The sequence below is a fragment of the Phyllobates terribilis genome, unplaced genomic scaffold (assembly GCF_046119375.1).
Source record: "Phyllobates terribilis strain yellow unplaced genomic scaffold, ASM4611937v1 Scaffold_150__1_contigs__length_4496277, whole genome shotgun sequence".
NCBI classification, from domain to species: domain Eukaryota; kingdom Metazoa; phylum Chordata; class Amphibia; order Anura; family Dendrobatidae; genus Phyllobates; species Phyllobates terribilis.
In genome coordinates this window covers 2,804,401-2,827,824 of record NW_027362910.1, presented here as the reverse complement: position 1 = coordinate 2,827,824, position 23,424 = coordinate 2,804,401, and positions in this window count along the sequence as shown.

The following is a 23,424-nucleotide window of genomic DNA, read 5'->3' as shown; positions in this document are numbered from 1 at the left end:
GTTAAGTAGCTGGGCAATCTCCAGAACAGAGAACACCTGGAGAAAGTTCCTTACCTCCCAGTCACAGATTGGACGGTAAAACTGTCAATCAAGGTACTGACAGCTCAGCACGCTCTTCACAAGATTGGATGACCGAGCTGTCAGTCAAACCAACAACAATTCAGCATGACCCATATTCCATAGGGCAGCAAAACAGTCACTCACTGAGTGGAGGAATCGTGACAGACTTGACCCCCAGACTTTTATTTTAATATTCTTTGAAATTATGATTCATAGGTGGAACTTTTTTTGAAGACATGGGTCCCATCATATCTGATTAACACAGAATTCCACCATAAGAACATCATACTAACAGACAAATGAGGTACTGTGATGGTGTGGAGCTGCTTCTACAAGAAGTGGCCGAGTTATCAGAATTGACAGAAATATGTATTCTGAACTTTAACACAAATTCACAGAAATAGGTGTGTCTCTCTGAATGGCTGAAAAGAAACAAAACTAGGGTGTTGGAGTGGCTTAGTCAACGTCCTAACTTGAACTTCATTGAGATGCTGTGGCAAGACTTTCAACGAGTAGTTTATGCTTGAAAACCTTCCAATGTAGCCGACTAAAAGCAATTCTGCAAAGACAAGTGGCCGAAATTCCTCCACAGTGATATAAAAAAACTCATCACAGGTTATTGCAAGTTAATGATTTGCAGCTGCTACTGTAGAGCATGGCACAACCAATTATTTGGTTTAGGGAAGCAATTATTCTTTGGTGGATTTATAGGGTTTGTATAAATCTTTGAACTTCAGTAAATGGAATGATCAATTAGAAGCCGCATTTTGTGTTTACTTGATTAAACTTTATTTTATGGTAAAAATAGTTGGATGATCACAAACATTTACATGTGACAAAAAAAGTAAAACTGAAAGAAACTACAAAAAGGCAAATACTTTTTTATATACATTTTTATAGGGGTTATCCCCTTTTAGAAAATCTTTGTCTCCAACTGAAGTTTGTTATAAAAATAACCAACCACTCGTTACTCACCTTCCCAGGGTCCAGCGCTAAGTCTTTACCCCTGCTCCTGGTGTCTGGTATTGGCTGCGGTGCTGACTCCACGTCGACAGCGCGGTGGCCAATCAGAGAACTCAACAACTCTGAATGGGGCGGGCTCAGTTTACATGAGTAGAGTCACTAAGCTCTCTGATTGGTTGCCACACTTTTGCCGTAAAGTCAACGCCGCATCCAATACTGGACACCTGAAGCAGCGCCAGAGACTCAGTGTTGGACCCAGAGAAAGTGAGTGAAGAGTGGTTCGTTATTTTATAACAAATGGCAGCAAGGGACGAGGATTTTTTGAAAGGAGACAACCCCTTAATTTCTTGACCAATGTTTAGTGTTATAAATATCTTTTCCGATCTCATCAATGATTTATTTTGACTATAAATTGAATGTCTATTTTTAAGCAGATGTGATTTGTGTGTAAAACATTCAGAAATTGGAAATGTTTTTCCGGTGAAAGATTTCTGATGTGGAATTAGAGCTGGCTTCGATTAAAACACTCTCCGAATACGGTACGTGAACGTTTTTTCCAATATATTTGAGTTTTCAATAGTTAAGACTTGAGTTCTTGGTAAGATATTTCTGACATTATGGGCATGAAAATGGCTTCTCCCCTATGTGAGTTCTTTGATGTCTAACAACTTCTAACTTCTTACTAAAACATTTTCCACATTCTGAACATGAAAACTGCTTCACATCTTTGTGAACCCACTGATGTCTAACAAGACTTGATTTATTACTAAAACATTTCCCACATTCTGAACATGAATATGGCATTGATCCTCAATGAACATTTTGATGGTTAACAAGAGATGATTTATCGGTAAAAAATGCTCCACACTCTGAACATGAAAATGGCTTCACCCCTGTGTGAACCCACTGATGCCTCACAAGACTTGATTCATCACTATAGCATTTATCACATTCTGAACATGAATATGGCTTCTCCCCTGTGTGACTTCTCTCGTGGGTAACAAGACCCCATTTCTGTTTAAAGCATTTTCCACATTGTGAGCATGAAAATGGCTTTGCTCCTGAGTGGCTACTCTGATGTCTAAAACGAAAAGATCTTTCGCTAAAACATTTCTCACAATCTTCACAAGAAAATGGCTTCTCCCCTGTGTGACTTCTGTTATGTTGATTACATTGTGATTTCCAGTAAAAACATTTTCCACATTCCAAACATATATATGGCTTCTCTCCACTATTAGCACTTTGGTTCACGACATCTTTTCTGTTACGTTTATTTTCCTTAACATTCGGTAATGAATCAGAAGACAGGACCTGTTCGAAAGGATCTGATGATAGACTGTTACTGGGAACGGCGACATATGGAATTAGGACATGTTCTACATATGTATCGTGTGGGATACCACGATTATCTGCTTTACAATCTAAAGATATCTGATGTCCCTCAGAGATCCCGGGACAGTCATATGCAAAAAATAAAACTGGTTATCTTATTTTTTAACAATAAAATGTGTAATGAAATTTTGTAACATTAATATGTAAAAATGTTCATCCAAACTACAAGGCATGCAGCAAAATTAGCTTTTTAAATAAAACAGTGATAAAAAAAATTCCGATCACAATCTAACAGTAGGCTTTAAAACAAAAACCAGAAGATGACAAACACTAGGCCTCATGCTACTTTTTTGCAGTTTATTTTTAATGAATCAAAAATATTTTCATAGGTTCATATATCAGTGTTGCCCGTCATCAGTCTTTTCTAGTTAAATCCTCAGTGGAGAATTGTAAAGGGAATGTATAAAAAGTTAGGAGTGGATAAAAAGGGGACTTTTTTTTATAGTTTTCTTTTCTTTATAATCGACTCCTGGCTTTTAACGAAAAAAAAATAATGGATAATTTGCAACATTCGGTGAGAGCTGAGGATTTTCTTTCCTAATGGAACTATTGAATAAACTGAACTGCTGCGCTAATCGCCTCCTGTGTGCAGAGAGGTCACATTTGTCTTGTTGCTTTATAACACAAAGAGAGGAGGCAAACTAATTATATTCAGTCTACATGAGCTTGGTGGACTCATTCTGAAAGTAGTGGTCCATACTCGGAGGTTTCCAGGAATTTCTCCTCATACAACAAAATGGAGAAGGGTTATGAAGGCCCTGCCCCAACGCTCTTGTCATATGGCTTAAATATTATAATGTACACAACATGAAGAGAGAATAATAAGAATTGGTCTGTGGTAATTAGTGCAAAACTGATAGTATGGACTTACAACCTTACTACACAAGGCCTCCTTGTATTTCCCGGTACACTCAGGAATACCCGTGGCCTGCACACAGCCGCATCTGCCTCATGCACAGCTCCTCTATAATAGAAATTTTGGACCTTTTCTTGCTGGATCAAAATAAAATATTCACTTATGCATCAAGATCTGCGTTCTCAATCATCATTTCCACGATAAGGTTTTTTTGTCTACATGACTGGAGTACAAGTCATACGACTCTGAAAACTACTGTCTTAAAAAGATGGCTTCTAAGTAGTGTTGAGCATTCCGATACTGTAATATCAGGTATCGGCCGATATTCGCGGTATCGGAATTCCGATACTTAATTCCGATACTTTTACAATATCGGATACCGGAATCGGAAGTTCCCATAATGCCTGCGCTCTGCAGTGTCTGTGAAGGATGACAAGTTGGATGGCAGCGCGATCCAGCCTGTCATCAGAATGCCATCCCAGCGGGGGAGAATTCTCCTGATTGTTTAAAAGCCGGCGGGCGGTATAAAGCCGCCGGCTTTTAAACAATCACACAGCCCCATACTGCTTCCCCGCAGCCTCCCACCCCGATCCTCCGCTCCCCTCGCCACCTCCCATCCCGATCGTAAGTTAGGACCGGGCGGGGAGCGCAGCTCCAAGGAGCGGGGAGTGAAGGACCCGGGCGGGGAAGCCGGCAGTGAAAAGACTTCACCGCCGGCTTTCCCGTTCTGTGCTGCGCTTTCCCGCCGGTTATTTCAAATGAACAGCTGAGGTATCAGCTGATGCCGATCAGCTGTTCATTTGAATTAGCCGCGGTGCCCTCAGAGGGTTCATGTGAGTTCATGCTTGACTGCATGAACTCACATGAACTTTCCCACGGCCGCACAGGTCAGCCTCACCTCCCAGACGATCAGACCGTCATGATTAGTGTGTGTGCGGGGTGTGTGTGCGGGGTGTGTGCGCGATGTTTGTGTGGGTGTGCGCGGTGTCTGTGCGATGTGTGCGGGTGTGTGCGGTGTGTGTGCGGGTGTGTGCGTGCAGGCAGACATAGGCCGATGTGACACTACTACTCCCATCGGCCTATGTCTGTCCCCCGTCCACTCCTGCCAGCAGGATCAGCTCGATGGGAGCAGTAGTTCCCATCAGCCTGATCCTGCTATTTAAATTGCCCTACTGTGTCCCCAGTAAATGTTAAATACATGTCATTGGTGGCCAGTGGTTACCTAAAAGAAATTAGTTCATACATTACCTGTCCCCGCCGATCGCCACCTAAAATAAAGTAAAAAATAAAAAACTACACCTATACTCACCAAGACACCTAATTCCCCGAAGCCATCGATCTCCTGTAATAAAATATAAAATAATAAACCACAACCTTATCCTTACCCCTCCGTAGCAGTCCACGAGTGTCCCACGAAGATCTCCAGTTCAGAGCAGCCACATAGAATGTGACCGCTCTGAACCGCTGCCGCCGCTAGAATGACGGGGCCGTAAGGGTTCACCGGAGTTCAGGCAGCGCTGCTCCGGTTAGCTCCTTTACGGCCCTGCTGTATCGTGAGAAATTCCCACGGTACAGCAGTGCCGTATAGGAGGTCTCCGGAGCTGCGCTGCCTGAATGCACTCCGGTGACCTCAGTCAGCGGCTCCCGCTGCCGGGAGCGGACGTGTTCCCGGCAGCGTGAGCTTACAGCAGCCATGCACAGCTGTCACCATCTCCAGATGTGACAGCTGTGCATGGGAGATCAGCGCAGGAACGTGGACAGGTAACTATTATTTTTAGTAAACTAAGAATTAAATAAAATTGTGTGTTTTATTTCAAATAAATTATTTTTTTCTGGGTGTAGTGTGTTTTTTCTTTTTAACACTTTGTAGGTTAGTAATGGGGGTGTCTTATAGACGCCCATCATTACTAACCTGGGCTTCATGGCAGCTGGCGCTGACATGAACCCCACCACTATTACCCCCTGCCACCGCACCAGGGCAGCGTGGAAGAGCGAGGCTAAGTGCCAGAGTTGGCGCATCCTATGGATGCGCCATTTCTGGGGCGGCTGACGACTGGTGTTTCTAGCCTGGGAGGGGGCCAATATTCATGGCACCCTTCCTGGGCTATTAATATCAGCCCCCAGCTGTCTGCCTAGCCTTTGCTAGCTATTAAAATAGGGGGGACCCCACGTCATTTTTTTGGGGGGGGTCCCCCATTTTAATAGCTAGTAAAGGCTAGGTATTCAGCTGGGGGCTGATATTAGTAGCCTGGGAAGCTCCGTGGGTTTTACCCCCTTCCCAGGCTTCAAACATCTGCCCCAGCCATCTGCTTAACCTCCGCTAGAGACTAAAATTATGGGGGATCCCACGCCATTTTTTTTTAAAATAAATCCATTATTTTAACACTAAATGACATTTGAGGAGTTAATAAAGATGCAGTCCCTAAATTATTATTTATTTTTTAATTAATTTTTCCCAAAACTTTTGACGTGGGCTTCGCCATATTTTTGTATGCCAGCCAGGTACAGCATCCAGCTTCTATGAACGCGCCATTTTCCGGGGCGGCTGCGGACTGCAATTTTCAGCGGGGGGCAGAAAGCTTGGGCCTCCCTGCGCTGCAGATTCCATCCCCCAGCTGCCTAGTTGTACCTGGCTGGACACAAAAATAGGGAGAAGCTCCACGTTTTTTTTTTTTTAATTATTTCATGAAATTCATGGAATAATTAAGAAAAAAAGGGCTTCCCTATATTGTTGTGTCCAACCAGGTACAAATAGGCAGCTGGTGGTTGGGGGCAGCCCGTTCCTGCCTGCTGTACCTGGCTGGACCCAAATATAGTGCAAAGCCCCACGTCAATTTTTTTTTAATTATTTCAGGAAATTCATGAAATAATTAAAAAAAAATTATGTGGTGCTTCGCCCTATATTTGTGTCCAGTCAGGTACAGCAGGCAGGAACGGGCTGCCCCCAACCACCAGCTGCCTATTTGTACCTAGCCGGACACAACAATATAGGGAAGCCCTTTTTTTCTTAATTATTCCATGAATTTCATGAAATAATTTAAAAAAAAAAATACGTGGGGCTTCGCCCTATTTTTGTGTCCAGCCAGGCCAGGTACAACAAGGCAGCTGGGGGCTGGAATCCCCAGCGCAGGGAGGCCCAAGCTTTCTGGGCCCCACCCGCTGCAAATTGCAGTCCGCAGCCGCCCCAGAAAATGGCGCGTTCATAGAAGCGCCATCTTCTGGCGCTGTACCCAACTCATCCAGGGCCCTGGTGCGGTGGCTCACTGGGTAATAAAGGGGTTAAGGCCAGCTTGGCATTATCAGCTGGCCCTAAGCCCGAAATTCATGGGGTCACGCCAATATTAGACATGACCACCATGAATTTCTAGTAAAGTATTTAAAAAAAACACAAACACCCAGAAAAAAAGTCCTTTAATTGAAATAAAGACACAATTCTTTATTGTTCTAAATTAAACCATACTTACAGTCACGCCCATTCCAGCTGAAGCCAACGATCTCCTGCAATAAAAGTAAAATAATAAAGCAACCTCATCCTTACCTTTCCATGGTTCCCACGACAGCTTCAGCTCTGCTACATCGAGATGACAGGCTGGACCGCAGCAGAACGCTGCCATCCAGCCTGTCATCCCGCAGACACTGAGAAGCGCAGGCATGCTTGCGCTCCTCAGTGTCTCGCTGTGACGGCATCCAGATGAGCCGAGGTCATGTCCAATGAACTCAGCTCACCTCATGCACGTCACTGACAGCGTGGGAAAATTCTCCTGCACTCAGCGCTTCAGCGTGAGAATTTTCCCACGCTGTCAGTGACGTGCATGAGGTGCGCTGAGTTCATTGGACATGACCTCACCTCATGCACGTCACTGACAGCGTGGGAAAATTCTCACGCTGAAGCGCTGAGTGCAGGAGAATTCTCCCATGCTGTCAGTGACGTACATGAGGTGAGCCGAGTTCATTGTCGGCTCATCTGGATGCCGTCACAGCCAGACACTGAGGAGTGGAAGTATGCCTGCGCTTCTCAGTGTCTGCGGGATGACAGGCTGGATGGCAGCGTTCTGCTGCGGTCCAGCCTGTCATCTCGATGTAGCAGAGCTGGAGCCGTCGTGGGAGCCATGGAAAGGTAAGGATGAGGTTGCTTTATTATTTTTCTTTTATTGCAGGAGATCGTTGGCTTCAGCTGGAATGGGCGTGGTGGTAAGTATGGTTTAATTTAGAACAATAAAGAATTGTGTGTTTATTTCAATTAAAGGACTTTTTTCTGGGTGTTTGTGTTTTTTTTAAATACTTTACTAGAAATTCATGGTGGTCATGTCTAATATTGGCGTGACCCCATGAATTTCGGGCTTAGGGCCAGCTGATAATGCCAAGCTGGCCTTAACCCCTTTATTACCCAGTGAGCCACCGCACCAGGGCCCTGGATGAGTTGGGTACAGCGCCAGAAGATGGCGCTTCTATGAACGCGCCATTTTCTGGGGCGGCTGCGGACTGCAATTTGCAGCGGGTGGGGCCCAGAAAGCTTGGGCCTCCCTGCGCTGCAGATTCCAGCCCCCAGCTGCCTAGTTGTACCTGGCTGGACACAAAAATAGGGCGAAGCTCCACGTTTTTTTTTTTTAAATTCATGAAATTCATGGAATAATTAAGAAAAAAAGGGCTTCCCTATATTGTTGTGTCCGGCTAGGTACAAATAGGCAGCTGGTGGTTGGGGGCAGCCCGTTCCTGCCTGCTGTACCTGACTGGACACAAATATAGGGCGAAGCCCCACATCAATTTTTTTTAATTATTTCATGAATTTCCTGAAATGATTTAAAAAAAATTGACGTGGGGCTTCGCACTATATTTGTGTCCAGCCAGGTACAGCAGGCAGGAACGGGCTGCCCCCAACCACCAGCTGCCTATTTGTACCTGGTTGGACACAACAATATAGGAAAGCCATTTTTTTCTTAATTATTTCATGAATTTCATGAAATAATTAAAAAAAAAAAATACGTGAAGCTTCTCCCTATTTTTGTGTCCAGCCAGGTACAACTAGGCAGCTGGGGGATGGAATCTGCAGCGCAGGGAGGCCCAAGCTTTCTGCCCCCCCATCCCCTCCCGCTGAAAATTGCAGTCCGCAGCCACCCCAGAAAATGGCGCGTTCATAGAAGCGCCATCTTCTGGCGCTGTACCCAACTCATCCAGGACCCTGGTGCGGTGGCTCACTGGGTAATAAAGGGGTTAAGGCCAGCTTGGCATTATCAGCTGGCCCTAAGCCCGAAATTCATGGGGTCACGCCAATATTAGACATGACCACCATGAATTTCTAGTAAAGTATTTAAAAAAACACAAACACCCAGAAAAAAGTCCTTTAATTGAAATAAACACACAATTCTTTATTGTTCTAAATTAAACCATACTTACCATCACGCCCATTCCAGCTGAAGCCAACGATCTCCTGCAATAAAAGTAAAATAATAAAGCAACATCATCCTTACCTTTCCATGGCTCCCACGACAGCTTCAGCTCTGCTACATCGAGATGACAGGCTGGACCGCAGCAGAACGCTGCCATCCATCCTGTCATCCCGCAGACACTGAGAAGCGCAGGCATACTTCCACTCCTCAGTGTCTGGCTGTGACGGCATCCAGATGAGCCGAGGTCATGTCCAATGAACTCAGCTCACCTCATGTACGTCACTGACAGCGTGGGAAAATTCTCCTGCACTCAGCACTTCAGCGTGAGAATTTTCCCACGCTGTCAGTGACGTGCATGAGGTGAGCTGAGTTCATTGGACATGACCTCACCTCATGTATGTCACTGACAGCGTGGGAGAATTCTCACGCTGAAGCGCTGAGTGCAGGAGAATTTTCCCACGCTGTCAGTGACGTGCATGAGGTGAGCTGAGTTCATTGGACATGACCTCGGCTCATCTGGATGACGTCACAGAGAGACACTGAGGAGCGCAAGCATGCCTGCGCTTCTCAGTGTCTGCGGGATGACAGGCTGGATGGCAGCGTTCTGCTGCGGTCCAGCCTGTCATCTCGATATAGCAGAGCTGAAGCTGTCGTGGGAACCATGGAAAGGTAAGGATGAGGTTGCTTTATTATTTTACTTTTATTGCAGGAGATCGTTGGCTTCAGCTGGAATGGGCGTGATGGTAAGTATGGTTTAATTTAGAACAATAAAGAATTGTGTCTTTATTTCAATTAAAGGACTTTATTCTGGGTGTTTGTGTTTTCTTTTAACTTTGACTATGGGGTTAGTAATGGGGGTGTCTTATAGACGCCTCTCCATTACTAACCTGGGCTTGATGTCAGCTGGCATTATAAGCTGACATCAACCCCAACCCTATTACCCCCTGCCACCGCACCAGGGCAGCGTGGAAGAGCGAGGCTAAGTGCCAGAATTGGCGCATCCTATGGATGCGCCATTTCTGGGGCGGCTGACGGCTGGTGTTTCTAGCCTGGGAGGGGGCCAATATTCATGGCACCCTTCCTGGGCTATTAATTTGGCATTGATCTTTTAAAAATAACAAACAAATGTGCGTACCCCTGCTATACTCACTCTAGATATAAACGATGACTAAGCCAGGCAAATACAATTCTGGGATGTATTAACAGAAGCATACAGTCTAGATCACGTGAAGTCATTATCGGTCTTTATCCTCTTTGGTCAGACCTCATCTGGAATACTGTGTACAGTTTTGGGCACCACATTTTAAAAAAGACATAGACAAACTGGAGCAAGGTCAGAGAAGAGCGACCAGAATGGTGACTGGTCTGCAAACCATGTCCTATGAGGAACGGTTGCAGGATTTGGGAATGTTTAGCTTGCAAAAAAGACTGAGAGGAGACTTAATAGCTGTCTACAAATATGTCAAGGGCTGTCACATTGTAGAAGGATCATCTTTATTCTCATTTGCACAAGGAAAGACTAGAAGCAATGGGATGAAACTAAATGGGAGGAGACACAGATTAGATATTAGAAAAAACTTTTTGACAGTTAGGGTGATTAATGAGTGGAACAGGCTGCCACGAGAGGTGGTGAGTTCCCCTGCAATGGACGTCTTCAAACAGAGGCTGGACAGACATCTGTCTGAGATGATCTAGTGAATCCTGCTTTGAGCAGGGGGTTGGACCAGATGACCCAGGAGGTCCCTTCCAACTCTACCATTCTATGATTCTATGAATATCAGCCCCCAGCTGTCTGCCTAGCCTGTGCTAGCTATTAAATTAGGGGGGACCCTACGTTATTTTTTTTGGGGGGGTTCCCCCATTTTAATAGCTAGTAAAGGCTAGGTATTCAGCTGGGGGCTGAAATTAGTAGCCTGGGAAGCTCCGTGGGTATTACCCCCTTCCCAGGCTTCAAACATCTGCCCCAGCCGTCTGCTTAACCTCCGCTAGAGCCTAAAATTAAGGGGAACCCCACGCCAATTTTTTTTTAAATAAATCCTTTATTTTAACACTAAATGACAAGTACAGTAATCAACACTGTCGCTGTACTTCATATATATGTGACTGACATGTTTCTATCTATCTAATCTATGTGTGATTCTCTATTCTTTCTATTCTAAATTGTCGGGTACAGATGCTGAATTGCCGGCCGGCTTTCTTAAAGAGACGGTGCATGAAAACACTATTATTTTTTTAAATAAATCCTTTACACTAAATGACAAGTACAGTAAGCAACACTGTCACTGTACTTCATATATATGTGACTGACATGTTTCTATCTATCTAATCTATGTGTGAAGCTCTATTCTGTCTGTTATAAATTGTCGGGTACCGCTGCTGAATTGCCGGCCGGCTTTTTTAAAGAGACGGTGCACGAAAACACTAATATTTTTTTTAATAAATCCTTTACACTAAATGACAAGTACAGTAAGCAACACTGTCACTGTACTTCATATATATGTGACTGACATGTTTCTATCTATCTAATCTATGTGTGATTCTCTATTCTTTCTATTCTAAATTGTCGGGTACCGCTGCTGAATTGCCGGCCGGCTTTTTTAAAGAGACGGTGCACGAAAACACTAATATTTTTTTTAATAAATCCTTTACACTAAATGACAAGTACAGTAAGCAACACTGTCACTGTACTTCATATATATGTGACTGACATGTTTCTATCTATCTAATCTATGTGTGAAGCTCTATTCTTTCTGTTGTAAATTGTCGGGTACCGGTGTATGCCGCTGATGAATTGCCGGCTTTTCATGTCATTCTACATTATTCTTAGTTGTTTTCCTTCATGTAAAATTAACCTACAAGGAAAGAAAGGGTTTATTTTCATTCCGATATTTGTGTCCCATTGACTTGCATTGGTTTCCGGTATCGGAATCGGCGATATCCGATACTTTTTGGGTATCGGCCCGATCCAATCCGATACGATATTTCCTGATATCGGAAGGTATCGCTCAACACTACTTCTAAGGTGAAATCAGACAGAAAATCAATCCACTGGTGAAAGGTTGCAGTTAATCAGAATCTCATAGCTCGTGCCACAAGAACAGTATCCATGGAGGTTTTACACACACAAATAGAGTGCTACCTTACAGCCAACTTGTGTTTTTTATTGCTGAAGGTGGAATAATATCTCAGGATGCCATAGAGTAGGGAAAATATGTATTTGATCCACTGCCAATTTTGCAAGTTCCCCACCTACAAAAAATGGAGAGGTCTGTAATTTTTATCGTAGGTCACTTCATCTGTAAGAGACAGAATCTAAAAAAAAATCCAGAAAATCACATTGTATGATTTTTACATAATTAATTTGTATTTTAATGCATGAAATAAGTATTTGATACAATAGAAAAACAGAACTTAATATTTGGTACAGAAACATTTATTTGCAATTACAGAGGTCAGACGTTTCCTGTAGTTCTTGGCCAGGTTTGCACACACTGCAGCAGGGATTTTGGCCTCCTCCTCCATACAGATCTTCTCCAGATCTTTCAAGTTTCGGGGCTGTCGCTGGGAAACATGGAGTTAAGGCTTCCCCCAAAGATTTTATATTGCGTTCAGGTCTGGAGACTGGCTAGGCCACTCAAGGACATTGAAATGTTTCTTACGGAGCCACTCCTTAGTGGCCCTGGCTGTGTGTTTCAGATCAAGTCATGCTGGAAGACTCAGTCACGACCCATCTTCAATGCTCTTGCTGAGGGAAGTAGGTTGTTGGCTAAAATCTCCCGATACATAACCCCATCTATCCTCCCTTCAATATGGTGCAGTAGTCCTGTCCCCTTTGCAGAAAAGAACCCCAAAAGTATGATGTTTCCTGGACATGTGCTGGCATGTGCAGGGGGACCTTGCGTGGCCTGCAGGATTTTAATCCATGACAGTGTAGTATGTTACTAACGGTAATGTGTGAGACTGTGGTCCCAGCTCTCTTCAGGTCATTGACTAAGTCCTCCCATGTAGTTCTGGACTGATTCCTGATCTTTCTCAAAATCATTCTTACCCCATGAGGCGAGATCTCGTATGGAGGCCCAAACCAAGGAAGATTGACAGTCATCTTGTGTTTCTTCCATTTTCTAAGAATTGTGCCACAGTTGTTGCCTTCTCACCAAGCTGCTTGCCTATTGTCCTCTAGCCCATCCCAGCCTTGTGCATGTCTACAGCTTTGTCCCTGGTGTCCTTAGACAGCTCTTTGGTCTTGGCCATGGGGGAAAGGTTGGAGGGTGATTGATTGAGTGTGTGGACAGGTGTCTTTTATACAGGTAATGAGTTCAAACAGCTGCAATAAATACAGGTAATGAGTACAGAGGGCTTCTTAAAGAAAAACTAACAAGTATGTGACAGCCAGAATTCTTGCTGGTTGGTAGGTGATCAAATACTTATTTCATGCAATAAAATGCAATTTAATTATTTAAAATTCATACAATGTGATTTTCTGTTTTTTTTTTTATTTTTAGATTCTGTCTCTCACAGGTGAAGTGACCTACGATAAAAATTACAGACCTCTCCATTCTTTGTGGGAGGGAAAACATGCAAAATCGGCCACGTATCAAATCCTTATTCTCCCCACTGTACATCTGTTTAAAGGATTCCTGAGGCTGGATAAACCAGAAGATATTTCCAGCATTTAATCTCTTTTGGATGAATACTTTGAACAGAATCAACAGAAGTAAATCTGCAACAGAAGGAAGATGAGCAGCGTTCTCGACACCCATTGCACTGATCTTCCATCCTCCTAAGAATCTACTGTTGTTTGGCTATATTATCACACAGTAATAATGTATTATCTGACATATTTACATAGTTAATACGAATGAAAAAACACAAATGTTCACAAATTTAAATCGGATGGGAGAAAATAAACATATAACCATAATGCAAGTTCCGTTCCGACCCATGTTCCGATTATTGCTTCTGATCTCAACTGTCAATCCACGGGAAATTCAAGAAAGCACCTTACATATTTACATAATTATTTATGTTATTTGTTTTAAAATAAAAGCATCTAAGTCTAAAAAAACATCTATATGGTATAAAAACCCATCCAGACCGGGCTTGTCCGGTTCAAATAAAGGAGCTAAAAAGCCCTCACCCTCCAAGTAATTTTTCTTTCATCCTTTATCGTTGTTGTTTTACAAAGAAATGTCGATCAGCTTATATTTTATTGGATACAAATTGCTTTTGCTGTGGCGCATATACAGTATATATATTCCCATAAGAAGAATCTGTGACTTCTCTGCATTTAGTGGTCACTACTCACCTGGGTAGTCATATGTAGGAATCTCCTCCTTACACCGCTCATCACCCCTCACATATGTCTCTGTAGTATTAATATGGGTCAGATCTTCACCCTGAAACAAATATTATAAAAGTCACAGACAGATGGAGAAGTCACATCTATGATCAGCCCTAATCCTGCCATCTCCACCGTTCTCATTACACAAGTATAAAACATATACAACCCTTGGTCCATGCCTCAGAGACTGCAAGCTGTTATTAAAGCCAGAGTTGGTGCAACAAAATACTAGTGATTAGTGTTGAGCGAACATGCTCGACACTGCTCGGTACTCGCCCGAGCATCACGCTACTCGGGATGTTCGGCGAGCACCGAGCATTTCCGGGTTACTCGGGCGGGAGCTCGGGTCTCCGCCCTGCATGTTTGGCGCTCTTTACAGAGCCAATGAACATGCAGGGATTGCCAGCCAGTCACTGTAATGCTGCAGCCATGTTGGTTGTGGGCAGTGATTGACTGGCCGCACAGCGTCACCTCGATTATTTAAAACGGGGCGCCGCCATCTTGGACACAGTCGCTCCGGATTAGACAGTGTAGGGACAGCGCTGCTGATTTAGGGAGAGATATAAACTGCAAAATATTTAGTGTAGGGTCTGTAAAGGCTGTCAGAACAAACAAACAGTCCTTTTCAGGGCTAATATCCATCCCAGATACCAGGCAGGCAGGCTGTATAGGAGACGCAGTGGTTATACCAGCAAATGCTGCATTACAGTCCTGTGTGCTCCTGTTGCTGAAATTGCTGGACTTAGCTCACACTGTACAAATACCCGTCTTATTAACCTTTTGGTGTGCGCCCCCCCCCCCCAAAAAAAAAAAAACGTGTCTCTGATTTTTCAGACACAAATATAACTGTTAAAAATAGTCTGGTGTAGGCTAGAGAAACAGAAGTGTTGTTTTGCACTTCCACGGTTCAAACCTCTGTATTATCCATTTTAGGCCATTTGTATCTAAAAAAAAAAGCAGTTTGAGTGTGTCGCTCACTGTTCAGCCGCAAATATCTCTATTTAAAAAAGTGTGGTATACCCCAGTAAACAATAACTGTGGTTTTGCCATCCCACGGTAAAAAATCTCTATTATTCAGCTTTTGGTAGTTTTTTCCGTAAAGAAAAACCGTAGTGTCTCCTGACTGTTGTGACACAAAAATATATCTGTTGAAAATAGTCTTGTGTAGGCCCGACATCCCAGTGTGGTTTCGCAGTTCCACGGGTCAAATCGCTGTACTATCCAGTTTTGGGCCTTTGGTATCTAAAAAAAAAGCAGTTTGAGTGTGTCGCTCACTGTTCAGCATCAAATATCTCTATTTAAAAAAGTGTGGTATACCCCAGTAAACAATAACTGTGGTTTTCCTCTTCCACGGTTCTAATCTACTCTTTATTACCCTTTTTCCATTGATAGTGCAAGTGTAAGCTATTTTACTTCATTTACAATGGGCAAGGCACGTGGCAAGGGACGTGGAAGTGGACGTTCTGGTGATGGTTTGTGCAGAGGACGGGGCCGTGGCCAAGGTGAAAATGTGCCACAACCAACAGCCACATCTTCTCGCTCCCACTTCTTGACCGAATTACTAGGGAAGCACAGAACAACACCAGTATTGAAAACTGATCAGTGTGAACAGGTTATTAATTGGATAGCAGATAATACTTCCAGTTACCTGGGCACCACCACCTCTGGTCTGTCTTCCACACGGTCAACTCTTAGCAGCCATGAGTCTCGACCGCATACTACTACTCACCCTGATGCTCCTTCCTCCCACCATGCCGAGTGTCGTCAGACAGCAAGTGATCCCACACTTGGACACTCTGAAGAGCTGTTCACTGGTCCATTTACATATTTGGCCCCTCGCCTGATACGCTTGAAGTGGTGGAAGAGGAGATCCCATGTTGCGATGCCCAAATATTTGAACAGCCACGGCCACAGGAAGTCGACGTTGGCAATCTGTCACAAGAGGTGGACGATGACGAGACACAATTGCCAGGAAGTGAGGAGGAGGATCGTGGTGCACAAGTGGAAGAGGAGGAGGTGGTGGATGATCTAGTAACTGACCCAACGTGGAAGGAGGACATGCAGAGTGAGGCCAGCAGCACACAGGGGAGGGAGGCAGAGTACCCCAACAGGCAGGAAGAAGCAGTGTGGTGGCCGCAGACAGAAGGCAGGCAACCGTTCCCCGTAACACCAACACGAGGGACGTTGTCGGTACAAGCGGTAGGTCTTCCAGAGTCTGGAATTTTTTTAAAGACTCTGCTGATAACCCCAAAAAGGCCATATGTTCCACCTGCCATGCCAGCATCAGCAGGGGTGACAAAACTACCAGCCTGACCACCACCAGCATGATCAGGCACATGGCAGCAAAGCACCCGACTTTGTGGGGCGAAACCCAGGGTCCACGACCAGTGTCAGCGGGTGTCACCACTGCTTCTTCCACTGTTGTGCGTGCAATAGAACCCCCTGTTGTGTGTGCAAGGCAATCCTCTGTCCATACTGCATGTAAAGATGCCCCCTCCTCTCAGTCTTCACTTGTTATGGCAGTTTCTCAAGAAACAGCATCAACGTCCACGTCCACGTCCCACCACAGCGTTCAATTGTCCATATCCCAGACCTTTGAACGAAAGCGGAAATTCGCAGCTAACGCCCCACAGGCCACAGTCCTAAATTCGCACATTTCACAACTGCTTGCATTGGAAATGCTGCCTTTTAGGCTGGTGGAGATGGAATCCTTCCGCAATCTTATGGCGGTGGCCGTCCCTCGGTACTCGGTCCCCAGCCGACACTATTTTGCCCGGTGTGCCATCCCTGCACTACACAAGCACGTGTCCCAAAGCATCTGCCGTGCCCTCAACAACGCAGTTACTAGGAGAGTCCACCTGACAACGGACACGTGGACAAGTGCTTGTGGCCAGGGACGGTACATCTCTCTGACGGCTCACTGGGTAAACATAGTGGAAGCCGGGACCCAGTCGGACCTTGGGATGGAACACATCCTCCCCACACCGAGGATTGCGGGCCCTATGTCAGTCAGAGTTGCCCCCACAGTGTACAGCTCCTGCGCATCCTCCTCCTCCTCCTCCTCCTCATGTTCAGCCTCCATCTCAGATATCACCACATCAGTTACAAGCTGGAAGCACTGCAGTACTGCCTCCGCCAAGCGGCAACAGGCTGTGCTGAAACTCATAAGTTTAGGTGAGAAACCTCTCACTGCTTGTGAGTTGTGGACAGCTGTGGAAGAGCAGGCAGATCTGTGGCTGAGACCGCTGAACCTACATCCCGGCATGGTCGTGTGTGACAATGGCCGTAACCTGGTGGCGGCTCTGAGGCGAGGTGAGATCACACACGTACCATGCCTGGCTCATGTGCTTAACCTCGTGGTTCAGCGGTTTCTTAAATCGTACCCCGAGTTGCCAGATCTGCTTGTGAAAGTACGCCGCCTGTCAGCTCATTTTCGCAAGTCGGCTACAGCTTCCGCCGCCCTTGCTGTGTTGCAGCAGCGTTTGCAGCTTCCGGCACACCGACTGGTGTGTGATGTCCCCACACGTTGGAACTCTACACTCCACATGTTGCAAAGGATTTGTGAGCAGAAGAGAGCAGTTGTGGAGTACCAGCTGCAACAAGGCCGTCGATATTCAGGTCAGACTCCACACATAAGACCTCAGGAATGGGCCTGGATGTCTGACATATGTACCATCCTGACAAACTTTGAGGAGTCCACCAAGATGGTGAGTGGCAATGACGCCATCATTAGTGTCAGCATCCCACTTGTCTGTCTTTTGCAACGCTCTCTGCAGAGAATTAAAGAGGAGGCATTGCAGCCAGAGTATGATGAGATGGATCAAGAAGCCGTAGTGGGCGATTACACACAGCCCCGCCTCATCTCATCCCAACGTGCATTGGGGCACAATGAGGGAGAGGAGGAGGAGGAGGAGGAAGAACAGGAGCTGCTATCATGCGTTGTAGACGGTAGTACCTGTACAAGTGTCATACCGTCGGTTCAGCGTGGGTGGCCTGAGGACAGGGGGGAGGAGTAAGAGGAGTAGGAGGAAGAGGAGGAGAGCATGGTCAGTCATCATCTTGGTGAGGACACGAAAATCTTGCCCGTTACCAGTCTGGCACACATGGCTGACTTTATGTTACGCTGCCTTAACCGTGACCCTCGCGTTGTCAAAATGTTGGGTGACAGTCATTACTGGTTGGTGACACTTGTAGACCCCCGCTACAAGAGAACTTTCACTCTCTTATTCCTGAGGTGGAGAGGTCTACAAAAATGGGGCAATACCAGAAGGCCCTTGCTGCAGAACTCTTAAAAAAATTCCCATCTGAACACGCTAGTGGCAGAGGTCACAGTTCGTTGCCCAACCAAGGCGTACAGGCGAGAGAGATGCAACTCAAATCCAGCAGAGGCAGGGGAACACTGTTAACGTTCTGGGACAGTTTTCTGACACCCGGCCAGCTTACAGGCCCTGAGGCGCGGGGTACTCTCACAAGGAGTGGAAAGTTTCAAAAGATGGTGAGGGAGTACCTTGCCGATCGTACCAGCGTCCTCCGTGATTCCTCTGTGTCTTTTAATTATTGGGTATCCAAGCTGGACACTTGGAATGAACTCGCTCTGCCCTGCCGCTAGCTTGTTATCGGAGCGTGTTTTTAGTGCCGCTGGGGGAATTATAACTGATAAGCGCACTCGCCTGTCAACTGACAATGCTGACAAGCTGACCCTTATCAAAATGAACAAGGGCTGGATTGGGCCAGACTTCTCATCACCACCAAATGACAGCAGAGTAACATAAAGTCAAATCCACTGTGTTATGTCGGGAGGTGTATTCACATGCACCGCTTCACACCCACACATGGGTATACACTTCCTCGTTTCGGCTGTTTAATCTTCTTCTCCTTATCCTCAGCCTCCACCACCACTATACCACCAGGGTGCCAGCATTGCAAGTTCCTCCGTCCTAATTTTTGGAAGCTTTTGCTGGGAAAGCATAAGCAAATACTATGGGACACCCACTCCCCAATAATGGGACTTATGTTTGTAATATGCTGTACTGCATGGCTCTTGTAAGGGGCATTGCAAGTTCCTTCGTCCTAATTTTTGGGAGCTTTTGCTGGGAAAGCATAAGCAAATACTATGGGACACCCACTCCCCAATAATGGGACTTATGTTTGTAATATGCTGTACTGCATGGCTCTTGTAAGGGGCATTGCAAGTTGCTCCGTCCTAATTTTTGGCAGCTTTTGCTTGGAAAGCATAAGCAAATACTATGGGACACCCACTCCCCAATAATGGGACTTATGTTTGTAATATGCTGTACTGCATGGCTCTTGTAAGTGGCATTGCAAGTTGCTCCGTCCTAATTTTTGGCAGCTTTTGCTGGGAAAGCATAAGCAAATACTATGGGACACCCACTCCCCAATAATGTGACTTATGTTTGTAATATGCTGTACTGCATGGCTCTTGTAAGGGGTATTGCAAGTTGCTCCGTCCTAATTTTTGGCAGCTTTTGCTGGGAAAGCATAAGCAAATACTATGGGACACCCACTCCCCAATAATGGGACTTATGTTTGTAATATGCTGTACTGCATGGCTCTTGTAAGGGGCATTGCAAGTTGCTCCGTCCTAATTTTTGGCAGCTTTTGCTTGGAAAGCATAAGCAAATACTATGGGACACCCACTCCCCAATAATGGGACTTATGTTTGTAATATGCTGTACTGCATGGCTCTTGTAAGGGGCATTGCAAGTTGCTCCATCCTAAATTTTGGCAGCTTTTGCTGGGAAAGCATAAGCAAATACTATGGGACACCCACTCCCCAATAATGGGACTTATGTTTGTAATATGCTGTACTGCATGGCTCTTGTAAGGGGCATTGCAAGTTGCTCCGTCCTAATTTTTGGCAGCTTTTGCTTGGAAAGCATAAGCAAATACCATGGGACACCCACTCCCCAATAATGGGACTTATGTTTGTAATATGCTGTACTGCATGGCTCTTGTAAGGGGCATTGCAAGTTGCTCCGTCCTAATTTTTGGCAGCTTTTGCTTGGAAAGCATAAGCAAATACTATGGGACACCCACTCCCCAATAATGGGACTTATGTTTGTAATATGCTGTACTGCATGGCTCTTGTAAGGGGCATTGCAAGTTGCTCCATCCTAATTTTTGGCAGCTTTTGCTGGGAAAGCATAAGCAAATACTATGGGACACCCACTTCCCAATAATGGGACTTATGTTTGTAATATGCTGTACTGCATGGCTCTTGTAAGGGGCATTGCAAGTTGCTCCGTCCTAATTTTTGGCAGCTTTTGCTGGGAAAGCATAAGCAAATACTATGGGACACCCACTCCCCAATAATGGGACTTATGTTTGTAATATGCTGTACTGCATGGCTCTTGTAAGGGGCATTGCAAGTTGCTCCGTCCTAATTTTTGGCAGCTTTTGCTTGGAAAGCATAAGCAAATACCATGGGACACCCACTCCCCAATAATGGGACTTATGTTTGTAATATGCTGTACTGCATGGCTCTTGTAAGGGGCATTGCAAGTTGCTCCGTCCTAATTTTTGGCAGCTTTTGCTGGGAAAGCATAAGCAAATACTATGGGACACCCACTCCCCAATAATGGGACTTATGTTTGTAATATGCTGTACTGCATGTGACGCGCCCCCTGGGCCGTGTGTACCCGTGTGTGGGATACCTGGTGCCGGGTCTCTGGGGTCTGTAGTCTCCGTGGCGGTGACCCGGTCCCGTGGCTCAGGCTGGTCAAACCAGTGGCAGTCTTTCTTAGGTTTTGAGGTTAATTGTCTGACTGCGCCACCCGTGGATTGCGGTCAGGGAGTACCACCGCTGCGAGGCAGACCGCTGAGGCTGGTGTTGTGTGCGCAGCATAGAATGGGATAACTCCCCTCGGGAGGAGTATAGCCTCAGGGCAGTGAGTGTGGATGATGGGGGTGATGGTGCACGAGCGCAGCAGGAATGACTCAGAGTCTTTGCAGTGCAGTTCAGGGTCTTTACTGATGATTATAAGGTAGACCCTCCCGGGAGTACTGGCTAGCATAAGAGGCCTGGTCAGTCTGTGAGCAAGCAGGAGTTCCCCTGGCCAGGTGGAGTTGTAGGCCTCCCCGTCTGTCTGCACTCTTCCTGGCTACCTTGCTGTAAGCGGGTAGAAGTAGCCCACGTCCCTGAGTGTACCATGTAGTGCTCACCCGTATGGCTGGTGACTTGGGGCCTTCTGTTAGCCTCCGCTCCACGACGGCGGTGCTGGTCCCTTGCTTGTGACTGAGCCTCCGGGCTTCTATGGCCAGAGGACCTGAAATCCCCTGCCGGCTGGTTTCTGCTGCTGGATATATAAGTTCTCACAGCTTCGGACTCCTGTGTCCGGTTCCTATTGTCTTCTGCCAGGGCGAGCTCTGCTCAGCTTCCAGCCCCTGGTCTTTAGCTCCTAGCTCCTACAGAGCTCCTTGCTGTTACTTTCCCTTGCTCTCACTCTGACTCTGACTGTTCTCTGACTCACTCAACCCCGCCCCAGATCCAGTTTATAAGGGCAGAATTCTCCCCTCCCAGGATTGGGGCAGGAGGATGTTGCATGTTTAAGGGATCCTGACCAGGAAACCTCCCACTTGCTCTCCGACGTAATATCTCTATTACTGTGGTGACCAGACCCCTGGGGTGCCACACATGGCTCTTGTAAGGGGCATTGCAGTTCCTCATAATTTTTGGAAAGCCTTCCATTCACTGCTTAGGCCAACAGTGCACGGGAGACCCAGTTGCTATAAATGGAAAAAAAGGTTTAGTTAACGCCCTCTGACCTCCATGTCATTTCCAAGGGGCATTGGAGTGGCTCGAAATTTTTGGTAGGCATTGCACGCATTGTATGCCCTATAACTGTGTAGCCGAACCTCTCCTTTTGTTACAGAAACATATCCTACAAGACATATCTGGTTGACTGGCCTGATATTGATGTGAATGGTCTCTGTTCCTCCTGCTCTTTCTCCTTTGCCACTACCTCATCCATCATTTATCACCTGAAGCTTTGTTTTAACGGGAGTCATAGAACTTGGATAGTAGCAGGAAAACATCCAGCAATCCTCGGAGGAGGTAGGATATGCGCCAAAACGCTGACCACCTCAGGCCTAGCCGCTACTACATACATGCGCTTGCATTACAACAAAACAAAGCAGATGCTAACTTCTATCATCCTCATCATGCTCCTCACCTTGGCACTCTCAACTCCCCTGATGGAGAAGCCAGGGCCCCCGGAGGAGTCTGATAGTCCGGTGGGCTCGGCCTATGCTGCCCTAAAGCAGGCCAGGCTAAGAAAAGTGTGGGAAAGGTTACCAGGACAAATAGGGGTGGCTGGGGACCGAGTATGGACACCCGGCCACCCCTGGAGGCTGGGGAGCAAGTGGGGACACCCGGCCACCCGGCGGCTGGGGACTGAGTATGAATACCAGGCCGCCGACACAGCCATGGCGTGGTGGCCAGATTCCGCCTCCACATGCCTAAAAGGCCCAATTTAAAGTGCAAGCAAGCAAGCAGTATGGTATTGCAGCCTGGGGGTGGGTGGGTGGCAGGCTGCATACTTGCGCTTGCATTGCAAGGATTGGGAGAGGTACAATTGAACACTGCCCTGGGACAAGGACTTCAATGGGGATAGCTGCAAGTCTGCAACGACAGGTGCAAGGTGGGAGGCATCTTCGCATGTAGCATGAACAGGGGTTTGGCATGCACACACTACAGCGGAATAGGCTCTCCTTCCCACTAAATGCACTGGGGAGGGCACAGGTAATGTTTTGGTATACGCGCTTAATCTTATGTATAAGGCACACCAGGACAAATATGGGCTGCTGGGGACTGAGTATGGATACCTCGCTGCCGATGCAGCCATGAGGTAGTGGCCAGCTTCGGCCTCCTCCAAACTAAAAGGCCCCATTTCAAGTGCAAGCTAGCAGTATGGAATTGCAGTCTGGGGGTGGGTGGGTGGCAGGCTGCACACTTACACTTGCATTAAAAGAAAACATAGCAGATGCTAACTTCTGTCATCATCATCATGCTCCTCACCTTGGCACTCTCAACTCCACCGATGGAGAAGTCAGGGCCCACTGGAGGAGTCTGGTTCACTGGTGGGCTCGTCCAATGCTGCCTAAAGCAGGCCAGGCTAAGAAAAGTGTGTGGGGGGATGTTCCAAGGAGAAATAGGGGCGGCTGGGGACCATGTGTGGACGCCCGGCCGCGGGGCGGCTGGGGACCGAGTATGGACACCCGGCCGCCGGGCGGCTGGGGACTGAGTATGGATTCCAGGCCACCAACACAGCCATGACGTGGTGGCCAGATTCCGCCTCCACATGCCTAAAAGGCCCAATTTCAAGTTTAAGCAAGCAAGCAGTATGGTATTGCAGCCTGGGGGTGGGTGGGTGGGTGGCAGGCTGCATACTTGAGCTTGTATTGCA